This window comes from Pararge aegeria, chromosome 10 (genome assembly GCF_905163445.1).
Source record: "Pararge aegeria chromosome 10, ilParAegt1.1, whole genome shotgun sequence".
NCBI lineage: Eukaryota > Metazoa > Arthropoda > Insecta > Lepidoptera > Nymphalidae > Pararge > Pararge aegeria.
The window spans coordinates 5,910,509-5,936,525 of record NC_053189.1 but is presented as its reverse complement, the minus strand read 5'-3'; the positions used below and the strand labels follow the sequence as shown (position 1 = coordinate 5,936,525).

The 26,017-nt window shown below is 34.6% G+C and overlaps 1 protein-coding gene across 3 annotated transcripts in view; it reads right to left on the bottom strand.

The window, feature by feature from the left end:
- LOC120626800 (angiotensin-converting enzyme-like) overlaps window positions 1-24,077 on the bottom strand; it is a 125,260-nt gene extending 101,183 nt beyond the window's left edge. For all 3 annotated transcript variants that reach the window (XM_039894549.1, XM_039894551.1, XM_039894550.1), the window contains exon 1: window positions 23,828-24,077. The gene's annotated coding sequence lies outside the window, so the exon portion shown is untranslated. The remainder of the gene's footprint in view (window positions 1-23,827) is intronic.
- Window positions 24,078-26,017: the final 1,940 nt, after the last annotated feature.

Here is a 26,017-nt window from a genome sequence, read left to right as displayed (position 1 = left end):
AAATGTTGATGCAGTCGATCATAGAAACGTGTAAACGGTTAAGATAAGGTATATTAAACCTGAGTCACTAATCGGTTTCGCGGCATCTTATCGGAACGCTAAATCGTTTGGCGGCACGTTTTATCGCTAGAGTGGTAGCTAGCCACGGCCGAAGCCTCCCAGAGAACCAGACCAAACAAGAAAATTTTATGAATTGATTTCGAATCTAGGAGCCAAAGAGGTCGTGAGAATTCAATTTTATCTCCATTACACCCAGTTCAGTTTTTTTTATAATTTGAATGGTAGCGTATTTCCTTTCTCATAATCTTATAAAAAAAACTTAGGAATTAATGAATGAATACACTTTTATTTTACACCAAAGAAAAAAGTAGTTACAGAGATTAAGACACTTTAGAGCAAGAGAGTACAATTAGAAGTGAGTAAACAAACATGGATGTGAGGTAGCCTGGTAGGCAGTGCAATAAATAAGATATATTTAAAACATTTCACAAATAGATCTAATATAATAAATAAGAAACAACTTATATAAACTTTCCGGGAATTAAAACCACATTGTACGCGTAAGCCTATCGTGTTCACTATTTTAAATACTTCGTAGGAATTTCGACATAACGTCAATGGGTCAATGTCACACATTAATACTCATGGGCGCTTTACGTCATACTTTATTTATTTAAACATTATGAATGAATCAACACGATGCTTTTAAATGATTTGCACAGACATTAACCATTAACCTACTTACTATTCACGTAATTTAATTAATTATTATTCAAAAGTTTTCTATTAATAAAATGAGTAATTAGGACAAAATCGTGCGCAAGTTGAATAAACGACAGTTAACAAAAAAAGAGGTAACTAAAACTAGTTTCTACTACTACTAGGGAAGAAGCATTTTTTTCCACGTCCAAATAATAATAATAACAATCTCTTTATTTCAGACCAAGCCCATAGTAAAATATTTTTTTATATTCTATCATTTATAGATTTCCATTTTTTTTTAATTCTTAAGAATGCTTACAAAACAAAAAAACACTATTATAAATTTATAAGAAGAAATAAAGTCCACCCTCCGCTTGAGGGGCTTTTGAATGCCCAAGCAACCGGCGGTCAGGGCTCCAGAGTGAGGAACCTCCTCACAGTACGAACCGTTTCAAGGACTAGTGCCTTCTGTATCCTAAACATTTATCATTATGAGAGCATTTATTTCATTACATATATAATATATATTGATGAAACTATAAGTGTAACGGGCATCTGTGGCCTTGGTGCAACTACTACCATCTACTGCGCATATCAACCCACCTGCACTGCGTGGTGATTATGGGCAAACCCACCCGTTAGGAGAGGCCTTTTGTCCAGCAGTGGACATGCTGATGATGATTATAAGTGTTCAAGTCATACAGCCAATGACAGACTTTCTTACAATAATAAAAAAAAAAAAAAAAAATTGGTAGTCACCAACTCTTAGTCTACAAATAAAGAATCGCACCACTAGCAGACTTTTCTGTTTCTTCTTCTTCTACTTCCTACCAATGTTACGTCCGCGACCTACGTCCGATATTGTACCTATATTTATTATCTACATACGTACATACGTAGTCGCGGCTGTCAATCGAGGCCGCTAGTCTCGTCCTTTATAATTAGGATTGCTTATTTTGGTTATTGCGAACCGAATTCCGCAAGGCCAGTAGTCAAACGTTTCCTGGATTTCAATTACTATATAAAAACAGGGTTTTAGGTTTTACTGTGAACAATAAGAGATAGATGTAAAATTTTGGAAGCAGATTGTTAGAGTGCCGGAATGTGACATAATATATTATGCTACTTTTCATTTATAATATTTTCTTTGATTAAATAATAAAATATTATTAAAGTTCAAGCAAATAGGACGATTAAAAAATATATTGTTTCACTTTACACATACTAACCAAATTACCTACTAAACTATTAAAAAAAAAAATTTACCATCGTAACTTGATTGTACTCGTATCGCAAGGCTATCAGATATAGCGCACTATTTTAAGAAAATGTATTCCAGGTATAAAACGTCGTAATAACGGTTTTACATAAGCTGTAACTTCAACATTAATCAAAGATTTTGTTACTTATCAAATAAAAATTGTAAGATTTAAAGTTCTACCCATACAACGCGGGGTCTGAAGCGGTGATAGCCTAGCGGTTACAGCTTGGGCATCCCAGTTAAGATGACCAAGTTCAATCCCCTCTAACTTTTCGGAGAAGGAGGAGTTCTAATTGAAGAAATTTTGAATATCAGTTTCTTTAACGAAGTAGGAAAATATCGTGAGAAAACCTGCATATCTGAGGGTTCTTCATATTGCTCTCAAAGATGTGTAAGTCTACCAAACCGCACTTGGCCAGCGTGGTGGACTACGTTCTAAGCCCTTCTCATTGCGAAAGGAGACCCGTGCCTTGCAGTGGGGCTGGTTGTTAGTTGATAATAATGATGATAAACGTAGGGTCTTAGTACAAACCGAAAAGGTACACTTAAAAACAGTCTTAATACCTATTCTAAGTCATCAAGTAATTGTATGCACTGGGAAAACGCACTCCAAACACAGCGCACCAAAAATAGGAACGCCATCCGTTGCGCTCTCTAGAGATTCGTCCTCTTTTTTTCGAGCGTAGACGAGTTTTTGTGGACTTTTCAGCCTTTTTTCTAATTCCACACATGTAGCCAACAAATGGAAACATTCAATAGTATGCAGGAAACGAAGGCTCTAAAAGAACAAATTTCCGTAGTTAATATTTAGTGGTGAAGGCTTTTCGGTTTAGTTAAATTATATAGTAGTCTGCTGAATAATAAAGGTGGGAATATTTATCATTACACTATGAAAAGGCTAGTTCATATGTGCTTACGCTATGTATGGATACCTATGCATTCGATTATTATAGAGGCAGGTACATTTTGGTGTTCCCCATGTCACAGCGCTGTAATAATAATTATTTATTTAAGCCTTTTAAATTTCCTAAACTTAACTTTTACAATTACAATTAGTTATGTGCTGCTCAATCTATTACTCTAACTTTTATTACTATACATGGTAATTTCCCACCCTCTTTGGTGAAGGCCTTCTTCCCCTATTCTGAGCTATTTGGAATATTGTGTGACTAGATAGAGCTTTTTGGAATAGATGGATCTATTGTGGACCCGCAATTATTTTTATATCATCGTCCCATCGAGTGCACGGTCTGCCTCTGTAGCGCTTGCCTGGTGGCAATAATAATATGGCGTCATAATAAATACAACGAAGCAAATTAAGTTACCAATAATAGTTAAGAGAGCATTGGTTCTAATTTATTTCATAAATCAAAGACTGATGAATGATGGACAAGCAAAGCACTGATTAAACCTAATGCCTCTAGAAGTATTAGATTTTGCGTCTAAAAAGTTCCTGAATAACTAAGGCACAAGGGCACTATAAAGGTTTTATCGCAAATCCATACATTAAGGGTGAAAGTCGGCTTTTAAATTTTAATGCTACGAGTATTTTGCTCTTTTTCTGTTTCTCTAAGAGCATGTGCACACGACGTGTTTTTAACGCACCTTCGACGCGCGTTTTAAAAATGTGCCTCGTCGGCGCGCTGGTATCCTACGGAGCGGTTTGTTGTCGCTTGCCGATACATACGCACGACACCGGCGCGTCTGTATCGATACACACGCGCGTTAGCATAGCTTTTGTATCGATTCAAACCCCCGTCACTAGCGGTCAACCGACAAGAACTTTCTCGCGCGTCGCGTGTGTTTAAATTTATATAGGTTTGCAAAGGTCTTCAGGCTGCGTACGTATCGAGACTGTATTGCTAAAAATGGGCGCGTTTAAAATATGTGGCGTGCACAGACCCTAAGATATAACAACTAGAACCATTACTAATAACTTGTTTACCAGTTTGGCTAACAATTTCAGCACTCTTACTTTAGTGTTTAGAACTGAAAATTTTATTTATTTTATTAATTTTAAATCAACGGTGATTTAAATAGTGCTTAAGATTTTAAGTTCGTTGTTTTATTTCAGGAATATTTTTGAATATTTCGAAAACTGCAAATACCTTAAAGGTGCTAATTTCATCATGCCTGTAGCGGTCTCCACATTACCTAACTAGATGGCGCCACAAATATCCTTCATCGTGCTAACGAACTTTTCACATTGAATTATTATATATACAACTTACAAAGAAGAATGGTTAGACTTCGGTCCCCGAGTATGAACACCCGCTCGTAGAAAGATATTCCTTTTGTTAGGTCGAGCACACCACTATCACCATAGTGACCGTACATGACTCTCCATGGAACGACTTTTTTCTTTCTGCAGCACACAAGCCATCTCTTGCTAAATACAATCATGTTAGTGGTCATGATCCAAAAAACGATGGAAATGGAACGAAGGCAGGCAAAGGTATCATTATTTAAGAGGGAGCCTTAAGACTAACTGTCCTGATTTTGTTTACGAAACAACGGACTCCCTTCACCTAACTCAGCGTTAAGTTTTATCTACTTACATTTCAACACCAAGCACAATGTTGGCGACATCATTCGGGTAGGAAGGAATCTTTACGACTTGTCTGATAAGCTATCTATTATTTGTGCAGTCTGATAACTATAACATACCAAACAAGTAACGTAATTGAAATAGTTGACATTTGTTGTTACCAAACTATTTAATTGTTCTACTTAGTTCATACAACTAAGAGACTGCAACAAAACTCTACTTACTATTTTGTAACGAATTTATCTGTCCTCAAAGCAATATTTAATAACATAAAGTATTCAGTTTATTACTTGGAGAAACGGTGTACTTTTTCTCTATATCTTTTCTATCTGTTATCAAGGCAATACCTACGGTTAATCAATTTTTTAATAATGAAATAAAATTTTATCTACTTCTCTGGTGCAGTAGTCGGCCGACTGGCGCAGTGGGCAGCGACCCTGCTTTTAATGAATTTCTCCGGTCTAGTCTGGTAGCAAGATTCGGCTCTGGCTGATTGTTGCCACCCTAACGCCAAACGAGCCGCCAAGCGATAAGGCGTGCCGGTACTATGATGATTTTGCTTTAAGTGAGTAGGTAACAGAATATTCGCAAGTCCCGGCCAGCCGTAGAAAGATTATCTGCTTTCAAAGAAGCTCAAGGGGCCATAAATAAATCAAATATGCCAGGACCTTTTTACTTATTCCATACAAATACAATAAGAATACGTTTTTATAAACTCAAACAAGAAATACACTCCTGCAGAATAAAAATCTCTCCAGCTGTTCTTATTCACATGAATTTCTTATTTGCAGTTTAACTTACAAAAGAAAATCTCTATAATTCCATACTCTCAAAAGTAGAAATAAAGTTTTCTGCTTGTATGAGAAAATTTCATATAACTTAACGTATTTGCTAGGCCCCGTAAAGTTTTATGAGAAATACGGAAGGCATTAACTGAGTAGGCACTGAGGTATAATATTATAAAATTTATTTATTTCAAGTAGGCGTAATATAAGCACTTTTAAAACGTCAAGTACCTATGTCTGTTTGTAGTGACTATTCTACCAAGAAGAAGCCGTCAAGAAACACAGGATTTGCTCTTTATATATTTATATGTATATATAACTTTTTCTTGCTAGGTATCTCTAGAGTAGGTGGATCCAGAAAGTCTAATAGCAACTTAGATAAGTATTATGAACATTTTCTGAACGGATTATTGTGTTAACATTTTCTTGTAATACAAAAGTCATTAACCAACTATTTTGCCAGAGTGGTGGCGGCACATCAGAATTCTGTTCAAAGTCAAATAGGGTTCCGAACGCGTCCAGGTCTAAGAAGCCCACCACAAACAGCCAGGTGTTTTTTTTTGTTACCACCATCTCACAATGTCATTTAAAATTATGAGAAGAGCAACCTGGTTAGAGAAATAATTCACATCCAAGCTTTTTTACCGATTACGTAGTCCTTTATACTATAATATGACTTCTTACGTTTCATACAAACTTTGAATTTTTTAAGACACATCTCCATGGAGTCAATGGGTAGTTTATTGTAATTGTGTTTTTTACCACCCCTCCTATTCTAATTTTTCAAAGATCGAATTCAACTTCTTAAATGGGTTTCAAATATACCCGCAAAAACTTTTTAATGTTTGGGGTTTTTATTCCTACTGCTTTTGTAGCAAGGTAGTAGTCAAAATATGAAGTCGTTATAGACAGACACGAGGGTTGATCGAACAAAACGAAGGAATTTATTGTAAACGTAAAAAATTTTGTTAGAACAAAACGAGTTTCCCCGGGGACTAACTAAGGCAAAAAGTACATCGAAATAAAAAAAAGCAATAAATAAATACAAACAAAAACCCTAAATTGGTCAAACAATTGCGTTGGGATGAAGCGGTTCCTATTTTCATTTCCGTCGTTGTCAGCGATATTTCTAACAGGGAATATAAAAAAAAACAATTTAAAAGGGATTCATATTGTTTTGAAGTATTAATTTACTCACAAGCGTATACTACGTGGGGCCCATTTCAAGTTCGTAATACTTAAGTAATTGGGTTTTATTTTTCGATCTTTGGTCTCCCTTTTCCTGTTTGTTGATATTATATTCTAAAAAGCCTTTTTTCAATATCGAATTAAATTAAACCAACAAGTTATACATGACCTTTTATTCATAAGATATGTATATATAAGTTCATATTTATAATTTAGTATTTGTATAATGGCAATGAACGCGAACAATAACAGAGTTGTTCGAATAGTATTACACAGTATAAAAAAATCTCTACCACAATTTTTCCTAAAATCAATACTTTTAGACAAAGAACTTAGATACAAAAATTACGCAGTGACAACCAACCTAACCTATGTTTAAATTGAAGGTCAAATTACTTCGAAAACTACTGTGGCAACAACAATAAGGTTATAATCCTAGATAATTTAAAAACATTATTCCAACACAATGTAACATGCATTGTATGTTTAAATACGCTTTTATATATGTGCATACGTGTAAAAGGGAATTAAAATGATAGCTAAAGAGTGTTCTGTTGTTAGGAAAGTTAAAAACCTGTATGAATCAATAAACAGTATTAATATTGTATATTGATTAAAATAATACTGTAGGTATATTGTACCAATATGACAGTATTTTATATATATATACAGTATTTTGTATTGCTAGCGTTTAGGGGTGAAGTTATATATATCATATAGCCTTGCTAAGAAACTGCGCTATCAAATGCAAGAAAGATTTTAAAACGCTGGTCAAAGATTTGCGCGTAGTAGGTCTATAGTATGGTATTTAACCACCCATACTTAAATATTCAAAGCTATTTGACACTTAGAAAATGTACTCGAACAGCGCAGTTAAAACATATTGAAAATATTTTTAGTTTGAGCATTAAGTATATCAAAGCATGATTTTTATATTGAAACGAGGCCATATTTTAAATAGAAATAAAGTGAAATTGAGAGCATAAAACAACTCCATCGCGCAAGAGCAATCCTACTTTTACCCGTTTGAACCTCCCGTCGCAAACTCATTAAGAGCTGGTGCAATTAAGGAATTCCAAGTGTTTCTCGCCTTACAAAAGAGGCGATTATTTTGCAAGATGCACTACATTTAAAACTAGACTCAATACAAACTTCCATACAAACTGTTTCTAATTAACTATACAAATACGAGGAATCTTCATAGTTTTGTAGTTTCCTCATATTATCTGTACCACAGTTAACATAAGACTTAAAAAAACGAGTTCATCTCAACTAATGGGCATCCACAGTTGAACATAGGTCTTTCTAAACTCCATGATATTATGTTGCTTAATCCAACGACTTCTTTAATGTCTGTATACCTAGTAGGTACCTACCCCTACTACAAACGGAAAATTTTATAGAGCGAGATAACCTTTTTAGCACCTTAGCATTCCGTGCTCAGAACTATGTGGCCCGACCACAATTGTCAATATACAAATAGTTGAGGCACGCAATTTTTGGACAATGTGTACAAAAAGTCGCTGCGTGAAAGTATTGCAAACCAACAAGCCTAAAAATACACTTAATCCTAAAATTGCGTCCGCGTTTTTATTTTTTTTGGAAATCCGGCGGAAATCGATAGTTTCCCGGGGATAAGAGTATCCACGCGAAATTATCGCTAACCCTATGTTATCTACAGGATGTGCCAAATTCGTGGCGAGCATAGATAACAAAGAAAATAAAAGATCAACAACTGAAACCTGACTATGGTGACCTGTAATTTTTATAGAATTCAAAACTGAGCTATTAAAAAGCTAAACACTTATTTATTAACAAAGATCATAATATAATTAATCTTATTTAACAGGTTTCTCAGAGAAAGAAAAAGACACTCAATTTATAGAAATATATAACACATAAATATAGTCTGTTAAATACAGTTCAACCTGTTTAGTCTGGTAGCAACAAGCACTTTCGTATTTATAATTTTAGTATGGATAAGGATTCGAAATGAAGTCAAGTGACCTGAATATAATTATACAAAGTAAAAAATAAAAAATTAGTCATTACTGAAATAAAGTCAAAGCACAAAGTTTTATACGGTGAGTATCATTATTGTGAAGTGTATTAAAAGTGTACTTTACATATAACTGCACCTCAGAAATGCGCTGAAATTGCCAGTGCAAAAATAAGTCTCAATGAGTTAGTGTTTAATATAAGCGGGCGACATGAAAGAGTTTCTAAGAAAATATATATGAATACCTACTGAAGTAGACATTACTGTAGTTATGCTATTTCATCATCATCATCCTCCTAACTTTGACAGGTTTAGTTCAGGCAAAAAAAAAATGTAGGTACTCTTTTTATTTAAGACTGTTGACTGTTTGACTGACCTACCTGCACATAGGCTGGAAGACTTTTTGAAGTGAAAACTTCTTTAGCGGCGTTGAGCGCTTTTTCTGTAATGGGTATAAAATCTTAAACTCGCGTCAGGACACGTGACCTGATCGAAAAAGCGTAAGACGGATGGAGAGTAGACAGCTATCCCCTCTCTACGGCGCGGCGAAAATGTATGCCTGGGCTACTGTTTTGTTTAGGCAGCGCAGGGCGCTTGCGCGAATGTTCGTGTATGTTACAGCGTGCCACGCGCATCCATGGATGGTGACAGCTGATGGCTCGACCGTCTGTGTAGTGATCACATTCTTGTGTATTCGTAAAATTCGTGAATGTAAAGTGCTTAAAATATGGAAATTGAACAAAGTGCATCTATTAATGATAAAAGTGATGAAGAAATAGCGAAAGAAAATGAGTGAGTACTTTATAAATATACTAGATGAAAATTTAATAAGTTTTAATTTTTAATTAATATAATTTTATTATTCAGGTTAGGTTAGGTTTACACCTATTCCGATTTTTATAAATCTGATATATAATATAAATATATTATATATTATACGGAAGGGTCTTTTTACACCCTTTAGATACATATGAACTTACATAGTATAAATGTAATATTTGTAATATGTTTATACTTTATAGCATTAACCTATATTTTCATAACATCACAATAAGCACATGTGCGGTGTAGGTTTACCAAACAAATAATTTCGAATGAAAATAAATGAAATAAAATGATAATAAATAATCTCCGTTTTTCAGAGAAAGAAAAGAAAAAAAAAAAAGAACGGAATCGAGAATACCAAAAGGCATGGCGTCAGCGTAAAAAAGATTTGAAGAAAAAAGATTCGAAGGAGGAAAAAGAAGAAAAAAAAAGAGTTATCATGCGAGCACTTTTATTCACCACAGTTTAATATAATATAACAAATTGAGTTTTCACTTCTGCCGGCACTCCCGGAGTGCAACCCGTCTTTTTTTTTCTAATTGGGGAAAGGGCATAATTTGATCTTTCCCACAGTTTTATCAACTGATCGTGCATTACCGCACGGGTGGAAATAATAAATGAGGGTAAACTATTTCTATACCCTGTTGCCGTGCGTTGTCGTCACGTAAATACAATCGGGGGATAAAATAAAAATTACAGTTAAATTTCGTTTTAAAAATATAACTGTAATTTTTATTATCACGCGCACACACTCACGCAGGCACGTACATACACACGAAGGCAGAGAAACATTGACAGAACTGTCAGAATTATCAAACACTCCAGTTTCCACAAAATGGAACATTAAAATTCAATTTAACAATTTGAAGTCTGCATCTAAAGCAGTTCTAACTCGATATTCTAATTGCAGTTAGTTTGATTGAGGTTGTTCTGGAAGTCTTCTATTGGATTTGGATTGAAAGACAGACATCTGTCTTCACTGGTTTTGGAAATCGGTGTGGAACTGACAATTCTCTAGCTAGTAAATTGTATTTCCGGACATATTGTTTTAGTAAGTACATTTTCTTCTTATGATGATGATGTTGTTTACCATCTGAAACCCAATTTGGTCAACGCTGTAGCTTCAAAAGCATTTCAAGACAAAAAAACTCGTAACATTAATTGCTATCAGTAATATCCAGAACAGGCCGGAAATTCAGGACCGTAGTCGAACCAGCTAACCACTGTTGCAACCGATCACTAGTAAGTTGATACTGTAAATTTTAAGTGACATGAAAATAACATTAAGTTATCAAAACATAGGAACGTAATAACATCCAAGATTTGGATTGCCAATTCCAATTATCCGGCCTCATTGTGCCCCTAACAACCGACTCGAGAAATTACGAATTGCTTGTAATTATAGCGGGCAAAGTTCCACAGTCCGTTTGACATAACAATTGAGCTGCGGAGTGCAGTGTTGCCTGTGAAACAAAAGTTACATAGGATTGCCTTAACAGTCACATACTTATCTTAGAGAAATGTAAACAAGTTCTCTGAAACGAAACATTACAATGAACATTAAGTTAAAACTATTATCTGCGTCAACCAGACAATTACTCTGTATAGTTCTATTTATAGTTTTTTATACTAGAGTATATTATATATTACAGTTAATATATCACTTGCTTCAACGGTGAAGGAAAAACATTGTGAGGAAACCTGCATGCCTGAGAGTTCTCCAGAATGTTTCCAAAGGTGTATGGAGTCCACCAATCTAGACAGGGCCAGTTTGGCGGGCTACGGCCTTAACCCATTCTAGGCCAGTAATAGGTTAATATGATGATCATGGTATTGTTTATGTAGTGGACATATTAGAATCTCTACGTAATATAATTTTGTCAAAATACCTACGTTCCGCTCCACGATAATGCGTTTACGGAGCATTCTTAGGAGGTCACAACAGTATCATTTGCAATTTTGTTATTTGATCTGTGTAGCAAACTATATACCTACTGGATAATGTCTGCCTCAATATAAACATAAGATTTCTGACGCCGTACAAGAATTTGTAACATTAAAATTATCAGTGTTTCGCAACACAGCATAAGTGCAATCAGTATATCAAGTTAGCAGTTAGCATTATTATATATCCAAGACTTGGATTGCTAAATCCAATTATGCGGATCCATTGTGGTGCTAACAACTAACTCGAGGAATTGCGAATATCTGGTGATTACAGAGCGCGAAATTCCCCCTTCCGACGGCACAACAGAGCTTTAGTGGACCCAGAGTTTTGGTAATGCTTCAACGATACCATAACAGTGAAGGATAACATACCTACTAATATTCATAAGAAGCCTGATAACGGGTTTTTGAGCACCACGCTACTTCAAAGCGGGTGAGCTTTAAACGACGGGGGATTTGATCACTAACCGGCATCGGAATAGCGTCCGTGGGTCTATGCTTTAATTCTCTGCTGTGAGATAGGAGGCCTTTGTCTTAATGTACATTAACAGGCTCATAGGCAAATAAATGTTGGTCTCAGTGTAATACAAATAATCCTAAGAAATCTGCTAAAGAGTATTATTATGCGAAAGTGACAATTTTTCGTCTTTACTAACGACGACAAGACAACGCCTATTAATAACGCCTAATCTAAGGATATTCCTAAGCGCATGCTTAGTTAGTTGATGTATATCAACCTTTGACCAATAGTTATCACCTGAGAGTTTGTGAAACGTTTTTTTCCATATACATCGCCTAGACAATCGATTTATGCGATTCCTAGATTCAGTGAAAACGGACATGAGTCGGTTTGTCAATCTTCCACACAGCACCTTTGCATTTATACATAAGATAAGAAGGGAATAATAATAATAATAATTTACCTTATAATAATTTTATAATAATATAATTCGTGTTAATATGACACCTTAATGATAATTTAATTATTATTTTCTCGGATTACGATATATTTTACACTCTTTATCTGTTAATTTAAAACATTAACGTAAATTATTTTCTAACCTTTACTAGTTTATTATTAACACTAAGAATGTCTTTCATCCCATATCGCATAAAACGATCCGATATTACTGGAATTTCTAAATAAAGACGGATAATTAGTTTACCCTTCGAGAGCTCGTGCACTAACTGAATCCGACAAGGATTCGCTCCGATTTTCAACAGACTTCCTTGAAAAAGGAAAAGGTTATCAATTCGGTTGTTTTACGTTTTTGTTTGTTCGAAGGGCGATTATTCCGATCTGATAAAGAGTTTTGGATACAGACAACGGAACTCTTTAATAAATTACATAAATATGCATTGTTTACGCGATCAAACAATAAAACATCACGCCTGTACACTAGAATGGGTTACGCAGACGTTTCAGTTGATCTGGGTTGTCACACATTTTCTATAAAATTCGAATATCTATTGAAAGCTAGTTCTACCACATAGTATTCAAGTTTGTATAAAATACATGGTTGGTATAAAATTTATTAGTTAGTATGTATTTTTCCCGTTTACATATTTCTCTTGTTGGAATAAAGTTTAAAGAGAGACTTGTGTTACAGTAAATTTATAAAGTGGGTAAATAATTAAACTTGAATTTATAGTTATCAAAACTATAAATTCACATTTGCCAGATATTTTAATAAATAGTTTTCAACAAGCAATTGAAATTATATATGATTAACAACCAATGTTCATAACATTGAGGTGGTGGGTATTTTGATATAAATACGACTGCATTATCGATGCACCTCAGTCCTACATGGACTCGAACGATGCAAAGATACCTCCCGGTGTCTTAGTCGTTTATCATTTGATCCTATCGTATATATATGAATACAAAAACCGATTGATAACAAAACTACACTAAGCGAAGACGAAGTCGCAGGCAGAAGCTAGTTCAATATAATAATGATGATTATATCAGATTATATAAGAAGCCGATTGGATCGGAAGTAGTGCACAAGCGTGTTCACTGAGCCCAGCTAATTAATTTACTTTCAGGTTCCAACGTCAATCACTCGGGGTTGTCAAACGGATACATTATTAAGTAATATACGCGGGGGATTTTACATCAGCAGTAACTCGGTTTGAGTTTGCGGAGTTAAAGCTAATGAAGCAAAGCCACAGAAATCTAATATATTTATGATTAGATTGCCTCTGACTTTGTTTGCTCAGAGTTTTTAAACTAATTAATGCAAGCATTAATTTGCACAAGGCCTATTATATACAGAACTAACATAAATTATTATATGCTCAGTATATTTCGTTACGACCCGTAGTTAACTCGAAATTACGTATAACCGCGGGAATCAACTAGTTTGTAATATTTTAACATAAATTTTTCTTTAAAATTCGAATTGAAACAACTCCACACGATTCCAAAATAAGCTCTCTTCGCTAGTTTGGCTCCGAGATCCCTCAGGAGATGTTGACTTTACAATGAACAATTGCAAAGTTATAACCGTATTCTCCTCGGGACTATAACACTCTCGGGACATTTGATAAAAGAAGCTTGGAATGAAGAATGGTACCAATTTTGTCAGACAAAGCTATAAACTAACTAAAGTCATCATAATCCTATTGATGTACAACATAGCTGGGCACTGATTTTCTATTACATAGGAGAGAGGGCTAAAAAAATGACCCATTACGCTTCACCAGGTTGGTGGTCTAGAAGTAGTGCTATCCTATTCCACGGAAAACCGACCTATCAACAGAATTGCAATAATATCACTTCTTGCTTATAGTGTAATGTCGTATGGGATCTTGTTATGGGGCAGAGCTGCTGATATATAAACTATATTTATAATACAGAAAAGAGCTGTGCGGTCGATATATAAACTTAGATCACGCGAATACCTTCGTACGAAATTTAAAGAAATAGGTATACTTACAGTAGCCTCGCAATTAATTTATAATAATATTATCTTTATTAAACAAAACATAAGTAATTATAAACAAAAAGTCGATATAAACAGTCGACTAACTAGAAACAGACATAAATTAGTGATATCTGCATATCGTCTGAGAAAAGTACAGAAATCCTTTGTGGGGATGGGTATATGCTTTTATAACATGATACCGAAGGTAATATTAGATCTACCTTTACCTAAGTTTAAACAATATATTAAAACACATTTAATAAATCGTGGTTACTACACGATTGATGAATTCCTAAACAACAAGGCTGCTTGGAAGCAGGCCACTCCGCTCCCATCTCTCACAAAACAGAAAAATTCTAAAGATTGTTAAACTTTAAAATGATGTCGAAAAAGAGCAATCTGCTGAGTTTCTTGCTGGCTCTTCTCAGTGGAATCTGCCTTCCGAACCGTTGGTAGAGTCACTACAAACAGTCTTGACGTTTCATAAGTGCTTATTAATTAGGCCTACTTGAAATAAATGAATTTTGAATTTTGCAAATTGACCTAATAAAGATGCTCCATACAGTAACCTTTCCAAGAAGTAGATAGCCGGAAGTCTATATGTGCGGAACGAATAAATTGACGTTGACAAATTTTGAAAATAATGGAGTAAGTAGGTTGACTACTTAGCTTTTTTATTCAATCGAAAGGGTCAAGGTTTAATCATTGAAATCCTCAACATCATCATCATCATACATACCCTGGAACACCTATTACCAGCTCAGTACAGGGCATTTCTACAGTGAGAAGGGATTAAGGTCGTAGTCCACTACGCTGGCCCAGTGCAGATTGGTGAACTCCACACCTTTGAGTACACTATGGAAAACTATCAAGCATGCAGGTTTCCTCACTGATGATATTTTAATTGCTTAGAATACATGTTAATTAGAAAAATAAAAGGTGCGTGCTGGGGTATTTAATGCCCGGGGATCCGCATGGTTCTTCCAGTCAACAAGAGATAAAGACGATGGTTTCTAGTGCATTGGACATCTGGACCATCCAATTTACTCTGCGCTAAGGTACGTATCTAGCTCTAATAAAATCGTTGAACAGGAAAGTTTTCTTATAAATCGGTCAACCTACATATACTATACATAAAGAACATAGATGAAAGTTAAGAAACCTTACACGATAGATCGCAGACAACGACACCATAAAATAAACGCAAGTAACTACAGCCGCTAAACGGGACAAAGTTCCTACAAAGACCATAAATTTCTCTCCGCTTAGGGTCAGAGCCTCTTAATATTCCACTTCTAGTACGAATTGCCCTTTCAAGAGCTATTTCATCGAATTAGGATTCAAATTCCACCCGTAGCTTAATCTTATTTTTTTCGAATCGTATTTAGTAGCCATTAAAGGTATTATGTACAATATAGACTTGATACCGAGTTTTATATTCAAGTTATGATTGATAACAAATCCGCCAAGTCAAACTCGCGGAACGAAACGTTTAATTATAATACTTTGTTAAAAGGTTAAGCGGCCTCGAATCGACCCTATGTGTTTATTACAGCACAGCTTAAGGAACTTCATAAAAATATTGCTGCGCAAGGAAAGTAAAAAAAGGTTCTTCTTTGGTTGTATTATATATAGTATATAGATTGTATTATATATAGGATATAGAGTAGAGATGTTGTGTCCTCATTGTCATTCATCAAATATATAAACTAAACTATCGTAGTCACGAATTCAAATTTTTTACAAGCTACCTTTGGCGGCATGCTCCAGTTTCTATTAGACGCAACCATGGTTTCTTGTGACGCACAATATATCGGAATACAAAACCATATGGAACGTCGCATTGTCTGTGTGCAATCCAAAAACAACATAACTGGCTCACATACCCCACTGCATGCAAAACAGTTTTAATATTTCCGTGCTCTGTGAAAACTTTTAGCTTTTACAAAATTAGAGGTCGTTGTTGGAAGTCCGCTGTTTTAATCTTTCACATTCAAATGCGCATTATAAAACGTGGTCAAGTTAAGTAGAACCGTACCCTAATTTCAGCCAGTATAATTATTTTAATTCAAGTTCTACTATTTAGTTTTTCTGTCCCAATTTTAAAAGTCCCGAAAGCACATAATTAGCCTGCTGTCGAATAGCGATAAAAACGCTGAGAAGGATACCTACGCTCATAAAGTAAGAATTATGTTATTCAAGTTTAAATCTCTGTGAAAAAAAATTAGACTTAACAAAATTATAGGCTGTTCTTGAAGTCAGTTTTGATCTTACAGATTCAAATGCGCATAATAAAAATTTCATCCCAGACTTTGACCGATGGCATAACCTAATTTCAGAGATAATTTTAGTCAACACAATTATTTTAATTTCAGATGACATTCGTAGCCTACAGAGCCCCCAATTTCAATAGTTTCCTTTCTAATCATTTTGCCACAGCGTTTGTTCTTAAGTATGTTTGAATGTGATAAATATTTTATTCAAGTTTTTCCTTTGACGAAAAATATTTCCAAAAGCAGACTTCAAAGGCCTTCAAAGAAAGATAGTAGATTTTTCAACAAGTTCGCTTTTACGCACAAGAGAACCAAAAGCAGCTTTAATCACCTGACAGGTGGCATAAAAGCCAAAAATCAGTGAGTAAATAAAAAAAAAATCTGTTCCCACGAACCAGCTCATAACTAAGGACATAGGACGGGTTCAATAGAACAGTCATCATATTGGATTGTAAACATAATAAAGGACTACATGGCCACTTACTGTACTAATTATAACAAAAAAAATAACATATTATATCCCTTACGTTGTCTTTAACCCTTTGGCTGAAGACTGGCTATAATCAGACATATTTTACTATTGGGCCAAGATATAAATTTACCACTGGGCCGAATTTAACATTGGGGCAGATAGACCCGACAATCGGAGCACACAATCAAGGATATAACCGCGATTCGACAGGGGAAAGAGGGTTTTTTACGGCCTAATAAAACCTCATAGCACGACGAGCGGTTGTTTGGGTATTACTTATCGTCGAATAAAATGTATGAACATATTTTTTTTTAAATTGTCAAAATTATTATTTTTAGTTTATGCGAGACTACATTTTATCCCGTTAAATAAAATGGACGGTTCCTATGGGAAAGGTTGTAGAATACTAAAACGCAAGTTTGTTTTTGTGAATTCATGCTGGAAATAAAGAGACAGAATATAAATGTTAAAGTGAATTGGTTTGTTTCTTTTACGCAGCAATAACGCACTAAGAAGAAAAGTACAGAAGTCAGGATGCAGTAGGTAACATGAATAAAACAAGCAGGTGTAAATATTATTTTTATTATTATAATTATACCAAATAAATAAATAAATAAATATACTACAAATAATATACGACAACACACACATAATTACTTGATAAATACTCTGATCATCATCAGCGTGCACTTTCCTACTGCTCTCAGGATTGGGAAACAGAACAGGTATAAAGACCGCCAGCTTTAACGATCACGTTAGTTTTAATAACCGGGATTGTCTGCTCAACGTGCTCTCTAAGGTGACTGATTGAAAGTCCTAACTCCAGGACGATACTAAAAATCTCAATAGTATAATATATTAAACTGGGAATCGAACCCAGGGACTAATAACAGGCATATGAGGCTAAACACCTACGTCTCGAATTGATGGACACAGTGCGGCATGTTGCAAGACGTGCTCCTTGCATGCCCTGTGAAGTGTTGATGAGTTTATGAGCGTGCTTGGTCAGTGGTCCGTCAATAATTAAGATTAAAAAAAACTATTCATCCTTATTATATAGATTCCGACTAACCACTAGACACACGAGGCAGTACTTTACAATGAGTACACCTTTATCTTTCCACGCTGTGTAGGCAAATGTGAAGGTTAAAGGGAGTTATCAGCTGTACCCACCTCACTGTTTGCTCCTAACATTTTCCGTCGCGGAGGTGTAATGCCTACCTTATCGAAGCCTTTTGAACGATTACATCTGACCTTTCTGAGTCATTTCCCGCATGAAGGCAATTTATAACAATAGGTCTTTTTTTTTTTAAAGAACAGTTAAATACCTTATAACCTAAGTCACGGTATAACCTTGACTTTGACCTTCGGCCGCAACTAGTTTCCTACCGGCAAGACGAAGTTAGGTACCGTTAATATTTATATTATATATTTAACTCATAAACCTGAATAGTTTATTTGGTTTGAAAGGGCTTAACTCTAGCACTATTAGTATAAGTACCTTGTAACGCACCCAACACGATACGACGCTGTGGCTTGGAGAATATTGTGTAGAATAGTTGATTAAGGTTTGTATGGGAAACCGATAGTTTAATTAAATCAGTTTTTCGTGATGATATTTTTGAACAAATCAAGCCAAACCGATTTTGATATTATTTCGATTTATAAAGTAGGTATTAGCCTCTAAATCCCTAAAACTTATTTATTAACTACAAAGTAGCGTAATTTACGCATTATCTTAAAACAATTACTAAAAATAATCTAATTATATTACATAAATAGTCGCTAAGTAACCAGATTAGATTAACTTTCCACCGAGGGTTAACGAATATCATTAACGTCAGTGATAATAACCGGAACTGAAGGCTTAATGAACGCGGAGCACGGAGTAAGAGTATATATTGTGTAGACTTACCAACCGTAAAGGGTTTCACGGTACACCACACTCTAGGAGATAATTTGAGCCATGGGACCCCATATCAGTTAAGTATACCGGAAATTTATGGAAATTAAAAGGATTCACTCAATTTCCTTTTCTTTCTCTGAAACCGGAAACGTTTTGATTTGAAAATTTGAGCCCCCGCGAAACAAGTCTCTGCGGGATTCTTATTATCCCGGAAACTTGGGAAATTGAAAAATTAACTGTAAAAAGGTTTCACCCTATTTTTTTTTAATTTATGCCATTTCCCGAGAATCCTTGGAAACCCTTTCCGGAAATCCGTGGCCATGAAAAGATTGAGTTTTATTTCACAATAAATAGCAGTGTCTAATATATTTTACGCTCATAAAACTGTTCCTTGTAATAATTATTGCGATTCCTTAATATTTTTGTTAAAATAGCCAGTCTTTGCAATCATCGTGCTGACCTTGAAATTTGAAATTTGAAAATCCCTACGAAATACTAATGTAAAGTAATAGCTATGATGATGATGCCTAAGTATGCCTAATACTACTATCAACTTTTTCCAAATGCTATTTATATATTAAGTATGGCAAAAACTGTAACCTCTAATTTAAGAGATTACTATAGAACTATCTGCTTTTATTAGAAATCTATTAAAAGAATTATCATCGCCTATTAAGTTATTAGGTCCAGTATTGAAAAAATAAATCGCCCAATATTGCTTATGCCTCTCGCAAACTTCACGAAAGTGCTTCACAAAACATCTCACGTGTCCAACTTCTACAATATGTTATCATTAATAGCAGCATTATGGTGTATCCTCTATCCTATCCGGCGACATGCGCCCAGATCCGGGATATCGAACTTTGCGGAAGAGCAAATTGTGAAAAATGCCTTTTTAATGTTTGTGAAATAAGTTTTTCATTATTCGCAAAAGTTTTGTGCTATGGAGTCTACCATTTACCATTCTTATTTCGCAAGACAAGACAACGGGCTTGTTTTCATCACAATCATTATCAGCATCATCATCACCATCGTCACGTCAATAAGTGGAGTTCCACTGGTGGACATTGGCTTTTTTGCAGGGAGTTCCAAATATTATGCCGCTTGGGTCTAAGAGCTCACTACGACCTATTCGATGCCATCTGCCTACAGCTTCGAGGATCTACTAACTCTGCGTTACCGGTTTTATCACAATATATCGTTGATATCTCGGCAAATTAAATAAAGCAATTTGCGTTAAGCTTTACATACGCACATGCGTTTCCGGATCCTAATTAACTGGATACCTTTTAAACAAGTGCGAATAAGCATCTTCTGGCAAATGCGTCCGATATTATGTTTTCACAAAACACTCGCATCCCAAGGGCAAGAAATAGTTATAGAAAAATAAATTATTTTCAGTTACAGTAAATTTATAAAGTGGGTAAACAATTAAACTTTATATTACTTAATTTGTATTTACCAGATATTTTACTAAATTGATTAGGATTTTACAAATTTTATTAAAAACCAACGTTCATGACATTGTGTTTGTAGGTATTTTGATATAAATACGACTGCTTTTTCGATACACTTCAGTCCTACATGGACTCGAACAATGAAAAGATACCTCCCGGTGTCTTAGTCGAAATGTAATAAATAGTATAAAAATATATAAGATAAAAATAAAATATACCGGGCCCACAAAACTACCCACTTTTCAGCAATTTGTGCTGAAGAGGTTAGCTGAATTTTGAGCCAGGCCAGCAATCAGAAACTAGGTCCGTAGCTAAACAAAAGTTCGGCTAATACCGGAACGACAGACATATCGCTGATTCCTCTTTATTGTTACGCAAATCAATAATTATATGAAAACAATAAGCATGCAATAAAAGAAGCGGTGATTGCTAGTGTGTATGGCTTCGGGTTTCTTTCGAGGCGATAGAGTTGGGTCCACTGATTTTTGAAGTTATGTGCGTTTCTAATTTAAACAATAGCAATATCACTTGCTTTAACGGTGAAGGAAAATATCGTGACGAAACCTGCGAGTTCTCCATAATGGCAACGGCATGAGTTTACCAATCCGCACTTGGCCAGCGTGGTAGACTGCTGCCTAAACCCTTCTCATTCTGACCCGTGCCCTGTAGTTGGCCGGTAATGGGTTGATATGATGATGATGAATATGTATACTATTATTTTAGAGATGTAACAGTAGGTACGTATTGCCTCTGGATAGGTGCAAGTGCAACCTTAAGTTTTATGACTATAAGAAACAGTGGCTGTAATCGTGTTTTCATATACCATTTTAATAAAATAATCTTATATCTGTTTGTTTCTTCGTTTATTTACATGAATGCCATGATCTCTGGAACTGCTGGTCAGATTCGAAAAATTCCTTCAGTGTTGGATAGCCCATTTATCGAGGAAAGCTATAGGCTATATACCATCATGTTAAGACCAAAAGGACCATAGCGACAATGAAGAATGTTTCAAAATCGTTTTTTGCATTTTGTGAGCTTCCGCTGCGTGCGCTACGTAAACTGTTAAAGTTTTGACAAAATCATGTTGTATGACAAAGTTGGTCCCCTTTAAAAGTTCTAAAAATATATGTCTATGTATCTATCTTTTAAGGTTGACTTAGACGCGAACGAAGTCGCGAGAGATCGCTAGTATGTAATATAATGTGGTAGTTTGCAAGATGTCTTAATATTAAGTTTTATGGTTACGTATGGAGTAGGTATGGACATTAATTTATGTATGTTACTATGTAGTATGCATATATACTTTTTTGTTTCTTGTTATTATTATAATATTAAAACAATTAACAATAATATTATTTAGAACCTCAGGGACGAGTAAAAAAGCCAGTTCTTCTAAAATTTGCATAAAGTAGTTACTCAAAAAACACAATTTTCTCACATAGATAATATTTTAATATCTTTAAAGGTAGTTTTTCAATTACAGCTTGAAATGAAGGTTTACCTCATTAAACACCGGCCGTGACCGCCTCCTAATTAGGCCTTAATTACCGATAATTTTTATTCTATCTAGATTTCCGTAGTTAATAAGGAAGTTAATAAGGAATAATATTTTACTAGCTTTTGTCCGCGGCGTCGTTCCGTTCTCATTAGTTTAGTTTTTTTTTTTACATTATGATGAACAACGTACGTATTCGGACAGGATCATTATTAAAATAAATAAATAATACATGAATAAATCAAGCTTATTAAAACACAATCGCGAAAACGCATTGTTGAAACCAAAGGTTATAAAGTGAGACAAGACCGATTGCTTCATTGATAGTGGGGGATAAAAAGTGTACCCCACCTATTCGTTTTTCTTTTTAGTTTTCCTAATCCTAAGGTTTCCTGGCAGAGATCGCTACTCAGCGATAACGCCGCCTTTTGTATCCGGCTTCATTTTTCATGTGTTTTTTTCTTCTCGTTTTTCTGAGTGGTGTACAAATAAAGAGTATAAATAAAAAAAAAAAAGTTGCTGACGTGGACTTTGTTTTTTATTTTTTTTGCACAACTTAGACCGTTTACGCAGCGCACGCCACATAAGCTACCAAAAGGAATCATGAATCCCTTTTTTACAACTTTTGATCGAAGCGTGATGCTACATATTGTTACAGTTGACAGCCGATTGGCGCAGTGGGCAGCGACCCTGCTTTCCGAGTCCAAGTCCGTGGGTTCAATTCCCACAACTGGATGATGAACATGAATGTTGTGTTTGCGTGATGAACATGAATGTTTTTCATTGTATGGGTGTTTATCGATATATTATAAGTATTTATGTATATGTATATTATTCATAAAAATTATTCATCAGTTATCTTAGTACCAATAACGCTTACTTTGGGGCTAGATGAAGATGTGTGTATTGTCGTAGTATATTTATTTATTTATTATTTAAAGTGGGCGTACTTGTAAAAAATCACTTATGAGTTTGTATGAAATATCATCTTAGTGTATTTTTGTCTCCCTGAACAACTCGTCAGTATTTATTCCGTGCTTTATTGAAGAGTTACCTACACCTCGTCGATTAATAAGTTCCAATGAATGCTTATAAAGTGGGCCTAAAAACGTGACTGATGCTTTTATTTTTTTTTAATATTATCTCAATATACTTCTTAATTCCTGAACATGTTGTCACTATTTATCCTGTTTCTTTTGAAGAGATAAAGAAAGATCTTTGAATATTTTAGCCTTACATTCGTCCACGATTTTTTTTTTTTTTTATTACCTAGCAGGTCACTCATAGTTTAACGTGTATGAACTACGAATCTATAGCTGCAATAAATCTTAGGTTACTCAGGGAAGAATCGACTTCGTCAAAACAGAAATAAGAATTGTTAATTTCTTGTTGATCTGTGGACTATGGCTGCCCGCACATACGTCATTACTATTAACAATGATCTGTATATTGTCAATAATATTGGGGGCGTATTGATGAATTGAAATATTGGTTAAACATAGTCATTATATACCTATGTTGGGGCAGCCTTTGATTAGGTAGGTACTTTAACATTGATTTCATATGTCACTTTTTGTAAGCTCACTTATTGTACAGACCATAAGTACTAATTTATATGATGCAGTTTAGGTAAAAGTCGATTCACTAAGACCACTCGTGAAATCGTTATAGTAAAACCTGATGCTGATGCGAATGTAAATGACTCAGGATCGCTTGGTTTCATAAAAAATATAGAAAAGGAAAAACAATGAACCTGTAAAGAAATTTAAATCATGATGTACAAATTTAAGTACAAGCATGGTGAATAAAATGTTCTTTTGTAGGTAGGATCATAATAAACACTTAATGTAATACATGGAACTTTCGACTTGAGTAACACGCTACACTGGTCTTTGACCCAATAGAATTATCGTTAATAAACATCTATCTTCAATGACTACATACGTGACTGATAAAAACCTTAGCACTCATAGTTATCTATGTTAACGGTAATATTAGTAAAACATCGTCAATTTTAATTGTTTCTTACTTACTTGTTTTAATGTTTAAACAAAATGCCGGGTAAGAAGTAATCCGCTTAGAGGCCTGTTTGCACAACCTCAAAACTTTGTAACACAAATGAACACACACAGTCGGTGTTACATCACAATAGAACAACACAAAACTATGTCATGGCAACACAAAAACACATCACTGATTTTAATAAAAGTTTCAAATACTTTCGAAGATCGAAAACGCGGCAATGACTTGAGGTTACATAACACACAACCACGTCATACCGCGATCGCTCGCAGACTGAGTACTGAGTGAGCTGTGAATGTAAACGTTGAACGTTGATTGTTGAATGAAATATGAATGGATCTAAAGTCGTGATTTGTAAATCGCGATACGCGTCAACTGGCAACGCAGAACACTATGGTAAAAATGTAAATCGATTAATTTAAACGCAAAAAAACTGTGATTCACCAAAAGACCTGATGGTAATCTATCTGAGATATTGTGTGAACATATTATTTTATTTACACAGTCTTATCTCTCCATTTACTTACGAAAGTACATAATACTAATTTCGGCGTTTCTTGGCCGAATTAAGAGAATTTTACTCGCACCTAATGAATGCATACGCAATTTTATTATCTTCTGTAGTATAGTTAATATTTAAATAAAATATTACTAAGCATTAATAATTACTTCCGAATTTTTACAGCCTAGCTAACATCATTAAGATACCTACATATCCCACGGTGTAGTAGGTACATTATAGATAAGAATAGTGAAGTATATGCCTACGTTAGCAATTTTATAAGATAGACAGTTAAGCGAAGGGCTGACGTAGGTACCTATACGGAAGTGTCGCACAAAAGATTATTATTTAGATAGACTGATGTAACTGTTTGGACGGGATATATAATTCATCTTCAGCGCTATCAGCGCCCTACTCAGGTAGGCGGTGGTTATTGGTTACCATTTTGTTTAAAATATATATTATCATTGGACTCCCACAATATTCACTTACGAAGTAGGTAAAATAAATACTTAAGTACGATATTGAACTTGGTTTTGATTTTTTTTTACTTACAAAACACACAGCTCGGATAATGCCCGCTGAAGTACCAAGGAGCTGAAATGGCGATCCCGCGCCGCGAATTTGGAACTATGTAAAAAGTAACATGTAAACCCATGCGTTCATTATATGGATAGATCACATCCAACGAGTCGCACTGGTTAAGTAATTTTTTCTGCAATGTTTGATGCCTTCTTGGAATAAGAAAAATTTTGCAAATATATCTTTTAGTGTTTTTATTTATTTGCAATTTTTGTTGCATTTTTGGAGTCATAGAAATAATGATAAATTTTATGAAAACTCGGTTATGTTAACATTAAAAATATTTATCTAATTTCCCAAAATCTTAAACATAACTAAAAAAAATACTTTTAAATATTTGCGTTCTAACATTTACTTCTTTTTCTAATTTGAAATTTTTACTAAATCGTAGTAAAGTGGACAACCATTTAGTAGGAAATAATACCAAGAACACTGTGAAGAATAAAGATTACTAATAAACTGGCGTTAGAGAAAAAAGGTTAGTTACAAAGGCTCTAGTATGGGATGTGATTGGGTCATATTCTATCTTTGTATCGAATAAAAAAACAGATTTCTACTGTTCAGTGTCCTCCAGAATCCTGTTAACCCTGTATGTAAATAACAACTATATTATTATACGAAATTGCCGTCCTAAATAAATAGAGACATAACAAAGTCAATACATCAAAGTACTCTCAAAATTAAATCGGCTCAATAATATCACTTAACAAATATTTGTGGTGACAGACTGACAGTATAATATATTGCCTGATCAGTATACTACCCCAAAGCCTTATAATACGGCTTAACCAATTTAGTTCTATTTATTTATTTATTTATTTAGGAAGCCAACGTTATATACAATGTCTTAAAATTATTATAAACATAACAGTAACATTCTGAATTTTACATTGTATACACCACTTACAGGCTAACTCTGCATGCATCATGAAATATAGACGTTCTTCAATATACAGAACCTAAAACTAAAGAGATAAATTAAAAAAAAATATAAAAGATACTACCAACTAAAATAAAAATAAAAATAAAAGAGGATTACGTAACAAACAGTTTTTTTTAATTTAGTTACTTATTGCATTCATAAACTTTCTTGGATATGGTCATTTTCAGTGTACCA